This window comes from Euprymna scolopes, chromosome 22 (genome assembly GCF_053919585.1).
Source record: "Euprymna scolopes isolate OS-2025 chromosome 22, ASM5391958v1, whole genome shotgun sequence".
NCBI classification, from domain to species: Eukaryota; Metazoa; Mollusca; class Cephalopoda; order Sepiida; family Sepiolidae; genus Euprymna; species Euprymna scolopes.
This window is the reverse complement of record NC_136503.1, coordinates 6,320,626-6,330,205: the sequence shown is the minus strand read 5'-3', so window position 1 is coordinate 6,330,205 and position 9,580 is coordinate 6,320,626.

Here is a 9,580-nt window from a genome sequence, read left to right as displayed (position 1 = left end):
GAAGTGACAGTTTTGACAAGAAGATAAAAATTGCTTTGGAAGTGACAGTTTTTACAAGAAGATAAAAGTTGCTTTGGAAGTGACAGTTTTGACAAGAAGATAAAAGTTGCTTTGGAAGTGACAGTTTTGACAAGAAGATAAAAGTTGCTTTGGAACTGACAGTTTTGACAAGAAGATAAAAGTTGATTTGGAAGTGACAGTTTTGACAAGAAGGTAAAAGTTGCTTTGGAAGTGACAATTTTGACAAGAAGATAAAAGTTGATTTGGAAGTGACAGTTTTGACAAGAAAATAAAGTTGCTTTGGAAGTGACAGTTTTGACAAGAAGATAAAAGTTGCTTTGGAAGTGACAATTTTTACAAGAAGATAAAAGTTGCTTTGGAAGTGACAATTTTGACAAGAAGATAAAAGTTTCTTTGGAAGTGACAGTTTTGACAAGAAAACAAAGTTGCTTTCGAAGTGACAGTTTTGACAAGAAGATAAAAGTTGCTTTGGAAGTGACAATTTTGACAAGAAGATAAAAGTTGCTTTGGAGGTGACAGTTTTGACAAGAAGATAAAAGTTGCTTTGGAAGTGACAGTTTTGACAAGAAAATAAAGTTGCTTTCGAAGTGACAGTTTTGACAAGAAGATAAAAGTTACTTTGGAAGTGACAGTTTGGACAAGAAATAAAAGTTGCTTTGGAAGTGACAGTTTTAACAAGAAGATAAAAGTTGCTTTGGAAGTGACAGCTTTGACAAGAAGATAAAAGTTGCTTTGGAAGTGACAGTTTTGACAAGAAGATAAAAGTTGCTTTGGAAGTGACAGATTTACAAGAAGATAAAAGTTGCTTTGGAAGTGACAATTTTGACAAGAAGATAAAAGTTGCTTTGGAAGTGACAGTTTTGACAAGAAGATAAAAGTTGCTTTGGAAGTGACAGTTTTGACAAGAAAATAAAGTTGCTTTCGAAGTGACAGTTTTGACAAGAAGATAAAAGTTACTTTGGAAGTGACAGTTTGGACAAGAAATAAAAGTTGCTTTGGAAGTGACAGTTTTAACAAGAAGATAAAAGTTGCTTTGGAAGTGACAGCTTTGACAAGAAGATAAAAGTTGCTTTGGAAGTGACAGTTTTGACAAGAAGATAAAAGTTGCTTTGGAAGTTACAGTTTTTACAAGAAGATAAAAGTTGCTTTGGAAGTGACAATTTTGACAAGAAGATAAAAGTTGCTTTGGAAGTGACAGTTTAGACAAGAAAATAAAGTTGCTTTGGAAGTGACAGTTTTGACAAGAAGATAAAAGTTGCTTTGGAAGTGACAGTTTTGACAAGAAGATAAAAGTTGCTTTGGAAGTAACAATTTTGACAAGAAGATAAAAGTTGCTTTGGAAGTGACAGTTTTGACAAGAAAATAAAGTTGCTTTGGAAGTGACAGTTTTGACAAGTAGATAAATTTTGCTTTGGAAGTGACAGTTTTGACAAGAAGATAAAAGTTGCTTTGGAAGTGACAGTTTTGACAAGAAGATAAAAGTTGCTTTGGAAGTGACAGTTTTGACAAGAAGATAAAAGTTGCTTTGGAACTGACAGTTTTGACAAGAAGATAAAAGTTGCTTTGGAAGTGACAGTTTTGACAAGAAGGTAAAAGTTGCTTTGGAAGTGACAATTTTGACAAGAAGATAAAAGTTGATTTGGAAGTGACAGTTTTGACAAGAAAATAAGGTTGCTTTGGAAGTGACAGTTTTGACAAGAAGATAAAAGTTGCTTTGGAAGTGACAATTTTTACAAGAAGATAAAAGTTGCTTTGGAAGTGACAATTTTGACAAGAAGATAAAAGTTTCTTTGGAAGTGACAGTTTTGACAAGAAAACAAAGTTGCTTTCGAAGTGACAGTTTTGACAAGAAGATAAAAGTTGCTTTGGAAGTGACAATTTTGACAAGAAGATAAAAGTTGCTTTGGAGGTGACAGTTTTGACAAGAAGATAAAAGTTGCTTTGGAAGTGACAATTTTGACAAGAAGATAAAAGTTGCTTTGGAAGTGACAGTTTAGACAAGAAAATAAAGTTGCTTTGGAAGTGACAGTTTTGACAAGAAGATAAAAGTTGCTTTGGAAGTGACAGTTTTGAAAAGAAGATAAAGATTGCTTTGTAAGTGACAATTTTGACAAGAAGATAAAAGTTGCTTTGGAAGTGACAGTTTTGACAAGAAAATAAAGTTGCTTTCGAAGTGACAGTTTTGACAAGAAGATAAAAATTGCTTTGGAAGTGACAGTTTTTACAAGAAGATAAAAGTTGCTTTGGAAGTGACAGTTTTGACAAGAAGATAAAAGTTGCTTTGGAAGTGACAGTTTTGACAAGAAGATAAAAGTTGCTTTGGAAGTGACAGTTTGGACAAGAAGATAAAAGTTGCTTTGGAAGTGACAATTTTGAGAAGAAGATAAAAGTTGCTTTGGAAGTGACAGCTTTGACAAGAAGATAAAAGTTGCTTTGGAAGTGACAGTTTTGACAAGAAGATAAAAGTTGCTTTGGAAGTGACAGTTTTGACAAGAAGATAAAAGTTGCTTTGGAAGTGACAATTTTGGCAAGAAGATAAAAGTTGCTTTGGAAGTGACAGTTTTGACAAGAAAATAAAGTTGCTTTCGAAGTGACAGTTTTGACAAGAAGATAAAAGTTGCTTTGGAAGTGACAGTTTTGACAAGAAGATAAAAGTTGCTTTGGAAGTGACAGTTTTGACAAGAAGATAAAAGTTGCTTTGGAAGTGACAGTTTTGACAAGAAGATAAAAGTTGCTTTGGAAGTGACAGTTTTGACAAGAAGATAAAAGTTGCTTTGGAAGTGACAATTTTGACAAGAAGATAAAAGTTGCTTTGGAAGTGACAGTTTTGACAAGAAAATAAAGTTGCTTTGGAAGTGACAATTTTGACAAGAAGATAAAAGTTGCTTTGGAAGTGACAGTTTTGACAAGAAAATAAAGTTGCTTTCGAAGTGACAGTTTTTACAAGAAGATAAAAGTTGCTTTGGAAGTGACAATTTTGACAAGAAGATAAAAGTTGCTTTGGAAGTGACAATTTTGACAAGAAGATAAAAGTTGCTTTGGAAGTGACAATTTTGACAAGAAGATAAAAGTTGCTTTGGAAGTGACAGTTTTTACAAGAAAATAAAGTTGCTTTCGAAGTGACAGTTTTGACAAGAAGATAAAAGTTGCTTTGGAAGTGACAGTTTTGACAAGAAGATAAAAGTTGCTTTGGAAGTGACAATTTTGACAAGAAGATAAAAGTTGATTTGGAAGTGACAGTTTTGACAAGAAGATAAAAGTTGCTTTGGAAGTGACAATTTTGACAAGAAGATAAAAGTTTCTTTGGAAGTGACAGTTTTGACAAGAAAACAAAGTTGCTTTCGAAGTGACAGTTTTGACAAGAAGATAAAAGTTGCTTTGGAAGTGATAATTTTGACAAGAAGATAAAAGTTGCTTTGGAGGTGACAGTTTTGACAAGAAGATAAAAGTTGCTTTGGAAGTGACAATTTTGACAAGAAGATAAAAGTTGCTTTGGAAGTGACAGTTTTGACAAGAAAATAAAGTTGCTTTGGAAGTGACAGTTTTGACAAGAAGATAAAAGTTGATTTGGAAGTGACAGTTTTGACATAAAAATAAAGTTGCTTTCGAAGTGACAGTTTTGACAAGAAGATAAAAGTTGCTTTGGAAGTGACAGTTTGGACAAGAAGATAAATGTTGCTTTGGAAGTGACAGTTTTGACAAGAAGATAAAAGTTGCTTTGGAAGTGACAGTTTTGACAAGAAGATAAAATTTGCTTTGGAAGTGACAGTTTTGACAAGAAGATAAAAGTTGCTTTGGAAGTGACAGTTTTGACAAGAAAATAAAGTTGCTTTCGAAGTGACAGTTTTGACAAGAAGATAAAAGTTACTTTGGAAGTGACAGTTTGGACAAGAAATAAAAGTTGCTTTGGAAGTGACAGTTTTAACAAGATGATAAAAGTTGCTTTGGAAGTGACAGCTTTGACAAGAAGATAAAAGTTGCTTTGGAAGTGACAGTTTTGACAAGAAGATAAAAGTTGCTTTGGAAGTGACAGTTTTTACAAGAAGATAAAAGTTGCTTTGGAAGTGACAATTTTGACAAGAAGATAAAAGTTGCTTTGGAAGTGACAGTTTAGACAAGAAAATAAAGTTGCTTTGGAAGTGACAGTTTTGACAAGAAGATAAAAGTTGCTTTGGAAGTGACAGTTTTGACAAGAAGATAAAAGTTGCTTTGGAAGTGACAGTTTTGACAAGAAAATAAAGTTGCTTTGGAAGTGACAGTTTTGACAAGAAGATAAAAGTTGCTTTGGAAGTGACAACTTTGACAAGAAGATAAAAGTTGCTTTGGAAGTGACAATTTTGACAAGAAGATAAAAGTTGCTTTGGAAGTGACAGTTTTTACAAGAAAATAAAGTTGTTTCGAAGTGACAGTTTTGACAAGAAGATAAAAGTTGCTTTGGAAGTGACAATTTTGACAAGAAGATAAAAGTTGCTTTGGAAGTGACAGTTTTGACAAGAAGATAAAAGTTGCTTTGGAAGTGACAGTTTTGACAAGAAGATAAAAGTTGCTTTGGAAGTGACAATTTTGACAAGAAGATAAAAGTTGCTTTAGAAGTGACAGTTTAGACAAGTAAATAAAGTTGCTTTGGAAGTGACAGTTTTGACAAGAAGATAAAAGTTGCTTTGGAAGTGACAATTTTGACAAGAAGATAAAAGTTGCTTTGGAAGTGACAGTTTTGACAAGAAAATAAAGTTGCTTTGGAAGTGACAATTTTGACAAGAAGATAAAAGTTGCTTTGGAAGTGACAGTTTTGACAAGATGATAAAAGTTGCTTTGGAAGTAACAATTTTAACAAGAAGATAAAAGTTGCTTTGGAAGTGACAGTTTTGACAAGAAAATAAAGTTGCTTTGGAAGTGACAATTTTGACAAGAAGATAAAAGTTTCTTTGGAAGTGACAGTTTTGACAAGAAAACAAAGTTGCTTTCGAAGTGACAGTTTTGACAAGAAGATAAAAGTTGCTTTGGAAGTGACAATTTTGACAAGAAGATAAAAGTTGCTTTGGAGGTGACAGTTTTGACAAGAAGATAAAAGTTGCTTTGGAAGTGACAGTTTTGACAAGAAAATAAAGTTGCTTTCGAAGTGACAGTTTTGACAAGAAGATAAAAGTTACTTTGGAAGTGACAGTTTGGACAAGAAATAAAAGTTGCTTTGGAAGTGACAGTTTTGACAAGAAGATAAAAGTTGCTTTGGAAGTGACAGATTTACAAGAAGATAAAAGTTGCTTTGGAAGTGACAATTTTGACAAGAAGATAAAAGTTGCTTTGGAAGTGACAGTTTTGACAAGAAGATAAAAGTTGCTTTGGAAGTGACAGTTTTGACAAGAAAATAAAGTTGCTTTCGAAGTGACAGTTTTGACAAGAAGATAAAAGTTACTTTGGAAGTGACAGTTTGGACAAGAAATAAAAGTTGCTTTGGAAGTGACAGTTTTAACAAGAAGATAAAAGTTGCTTTGGAAGTGACAGCTTTGACAAGAAGATAAAAGTTGCTTTGGAAGTGACAATTTTGACAAGAAGATAAAAGTTGATTTGGAAGTGACAGTTTTGACAAGAAGATAAAAGTTGCTTTGGAAGTGACATTTTTGACAAGAAGATAAAAGTTGCTTTGGAAGTGACAATTTTGACAAGAAGATAAAAGTTTCTTTGGAAGTGACAGTTTTGACAAGAAAACAAAGTTGCTTTCGAAGTGACAGTTTTGACAAGAAGATAAAAGTTGCTTTGGAAGTGACAATTTTGACAAGAAGATAAAAGTTGCTTTGGAGGTGACAGTTTTGACAAGAAGATAAAAGTTGCTTTGGAAGTGACAATTTTGACAAGAAGATAAAAGTTGCTTTGGAAGTGACAGTTTTGACAAGAAAATAAAGTTGCTTTGGAAGTGACAGTTTTGACAAGAAGATAAAAGTTGCTTTGGAAGTGACAGTTTTGACATGAAAATAAAGTTGCTTTCGAAGTGACAGTTTTGACAAGAAGATAAAAGTTGCTTTGGAAGTGACAGTTTGGACAAGAAGATAAATGTTGCTTTGGAAGTGACAGTTTTGACAAGAAGATAAAAGTTGCTTTGGAAGTGACAGTTTTGACAAGAAGATAAAATTTGCTTTGGAAGTGACAGTTTTGACAAGAAGATAAAAGTTGCTTTGGAAGTGACAGTTTTGACAAGAAAATAAAGTTGCTTCCGAAGTGACAGTTTTGACAAGAAGATAAAAGTTACTTTGGAAGTGACAGTTTGGACAAGAAATAAAAGTTGCTTTGGAAGTGACAGTTTTAACAAGAAGATAAAAGTTGCTTTGGAAGTGACAGCTTTGACAAGAAGATAAAAGTTGCTTTGGAAGTGACAGTTTTGACAAGAAGATAAAAGTTGCTTTGGAAGTGACAGTTTTTACAAGAAGATAAAAGTTGCTTTGGAAGTGACAATTTTGACAAGAAGATAAAAGTTGCTTTGGAAGTGACAGTTTAGACAAGAAAATAAAGTTGCTTTGGAAGTGACAGTTTTGACAAGAAGATAAAAGTTGCTTTGGAAGTGACAGTTTTGACAAGAAGATAAAAGTTGCTTTGGAAGTGACAGTTTTGACAAGAAAATAAAGTTGCTTTGGAAGTGACAGTTTTGACAAGAAGATAAAAGTTGCTTTGGAAGTGACAATTTTGACAAGAAGATAAAAGTTGCTTTGGAAGTGACAATTTTGACAAGAAGATAAAAGTTGCTTTGGAAGTGACAGTTTTTACAAGAAAATAAAGTTGTTTCGAAGTGACAGTTTTGACAAGAAGATAAAAGTTGCTTTGGAAGTGACAATTTTGACAAGAAGATAAAAGTTGCTTTGGAAGTGACAGTTTTGACAAGAAGATAAAAGTTGCTTTGGAAGTGACAGTTTTGACAAGAAGATAAAAGTTGCTTTAGAAGTGACAATTTTGACAAGAAGATAAAAGTTGCTTTAGAAGTGACAGTTTAGACAAGTAAATAAAGTTGCTTTGGAAGTGACAGTTTTGACAAGAAGATAAAAGTTGCTTTGGAAGTGACAATTTTGACAAGAAGATAAAAGTTGCTTTGGAAGTGACAGTTTTGACAAGAAAATAAAGTTGCTTTGGAAGTGACAATTTTGACAAGAAGATAAAAGTTGCTTTGGAAGTGACAGTTTTGACAAGATGATAAAAGTTGCTTTGGAAGTAACAATTTTAACAAGAAGATAAAAGTTGCTTTGGAAGTGACAGTTTTGACAAGAAAATAAAGTTGCTTTGGAAGTGACAGTTTTGACAAGAAGATAAAAGTTGCTTTGGAAGTGACAGTTTTGACAAGAAGATAAAAATTGCTTTGGAAGTGACAGTTTTGACAAGAAGATAAAAGTTGCTTTGGAAGTGACAGTTTTGACAAGAAGAAAAAGTTGCTTTGGAAGTGACAGTTTTGACAAGAAGATAAAAGTTGCTTTGGAAGTGACAGTTTTGACAAGAAGATAAAAGTTGCTTTGGAAGTGACAATTTTGACAAGAAGATAAAAGTTGCTTTGGAAGTGACAGTTTTGACAAGAAAATAAAGTTGCTTTGGAAGTGACAGTTTTGACAAGAAGATAAAAGTTGCTTTGGAAGTGACAATTTTGACAAGAAGATAAAAGTTGCTTTGGAAGTGACAATTTTGACAAGAAGATAAAAGTTGCTTTGGAAGTGACAGTTTTGACAAGAAAATAAAGTTGCTTTCGAAGTGACAGTTTTGACCAGAAGATAAAAGTTGCTTTGGAAGTGACAATTTTGACAAGAAGATAAAAGTTGCTTTGGAAGTGACAGTTTTGACAAGAAGATAAAAGTTGCTTTGGAAGTGACAGTTTTGACAAGAAGATAAAAGTTGCTTTGGAAGTGACAATTTTGACAAGAAGATAAAAGTTGCTTTGGAAGTGACAATTTTGACAAGAAGATAAAAGTTGCTTTCGAAGTGACAGTTTTTACAAGAAAATAAAGTTGCTTTCGAAGTGACAGTTTTGAGAAGAAGATAAAAGTTGCTTTGGAAGTGACAATTTTGACAAGAAGATAAAAGTTGCTTTGGAAGTGACAGTTTTGACAAGAAGATAAAAGTTGCTTTGGAAGTGACAGTTTTGACAAGAAGATAAAAGTTGCTTTGGAAGTGACAATTTTGACAAGAAGATAAAAGTTGCTTTAGAAGTGACAGTTTATACAAGAAAATAAAGTTGCTTTGGAAGTGACAGTTTTACAAGAAGATAAAAGTTGCTTTGGAAGTGACAGTTTTGACAAGAAGATAAAAGTTGCTTTGGAAGTGACAGTTTTTACAAGAAAATAATGTTGCTTTGGAAGTGACAGTTTTGACAAGAAGATAAAAGTTGCTTTGGAAGTGACAGTTTTGACAAGAAAATAAAGTTGCTTTGGAAGTGACAGTTTTGACAAGAAGATAAAAGTTGCTTTGGAAGTGACAGTTTTGACAAGAAGATAAAAGTTTCTTTGGAAGTGACAATTTTGACAAGAAGATAAAAGTTGCTTTGGAAGTGACATTTTTTACAAGAAAATAAAGTTGCTTTGGAAGTGACAGTTTTGACAAGAAGATAAAAGTTGCTTTGGAAGTGACAGTTTTGACAAGAAGATAAAAGTTGCTTTCGAAGTGACAGTTTTGACAAGAAGATAAAAGTTGCTTTGGAAGTGACAGTTTTGACAAGAAGATAAAAGTTGCTTTGGAAGTGACAATTTTGACAAGAAGATAAAAGTTGCTTTGGAAGTGACAGTTTTGACAAGAAGATAAAAGTTGCTTTGGAAGTGACAATTTTGACAAGAAGATAAAAGTTGCTTTAGATGTGACAGTTTAGACAAGAAAATAAAGTTGCTTTGGAAGTGACAGTTTTGACAAGAAGATAAAAGTTGCTTTGGAAGTGACAGTTTTGACAAGAAAATAATGTTGCTTTGGAAGTGACAGTTTTGACAAGAAGATAAAAGTTGCTTTGGAAGTGACAGTTTTGACAAGAAAATAAAGTTGCTTTCGAAGTGACAGTTTGGACAAGAAGATAAAAGTTGCTTTGGAAGTGACAGTTTTGACAAGAAGATAAAAGTTGCTTTGGAAGTGACAATTTTGACAAGAAGATAAAAGTTGCTTTGGAAGTGACAGTTTTGACAAGAAGATAAAAGTTGCTTTGGAAGTGACAGTTTTGACAAGAAGAAAAAGTTGCTTTGGAAGTGACAGTTTTGACAAGAAGATAAAAGTTGCTTTGGAAGTGACAGTTTTGACAAGAAGATAAAAGTTGCTTTGGAAGTGACAGTTTTGACAAGAAGATAAAAGTTGCTTTGGAAGTGACAGTTTGGACAAGAAGATAAAAGTTGCTTTGGAAGTGACAATTTTGAGAAGAAGATAAAAGTTGCTTTGGAAGTGACAGCTTTGACAAGAAGATAAAAGTTGCTTTGGAAGTGACAGTTTTGACAAGAAGATAAAAGTTGCTTTGGAAGTGACAGTTTTGACAAGAAGATAAAAGTTGCTTTGGAAGTGACAATTTTGAAAAGAAGATAAAAGTTGCTTTGGAAGTGACAGTTTTGAAAAGAAGATA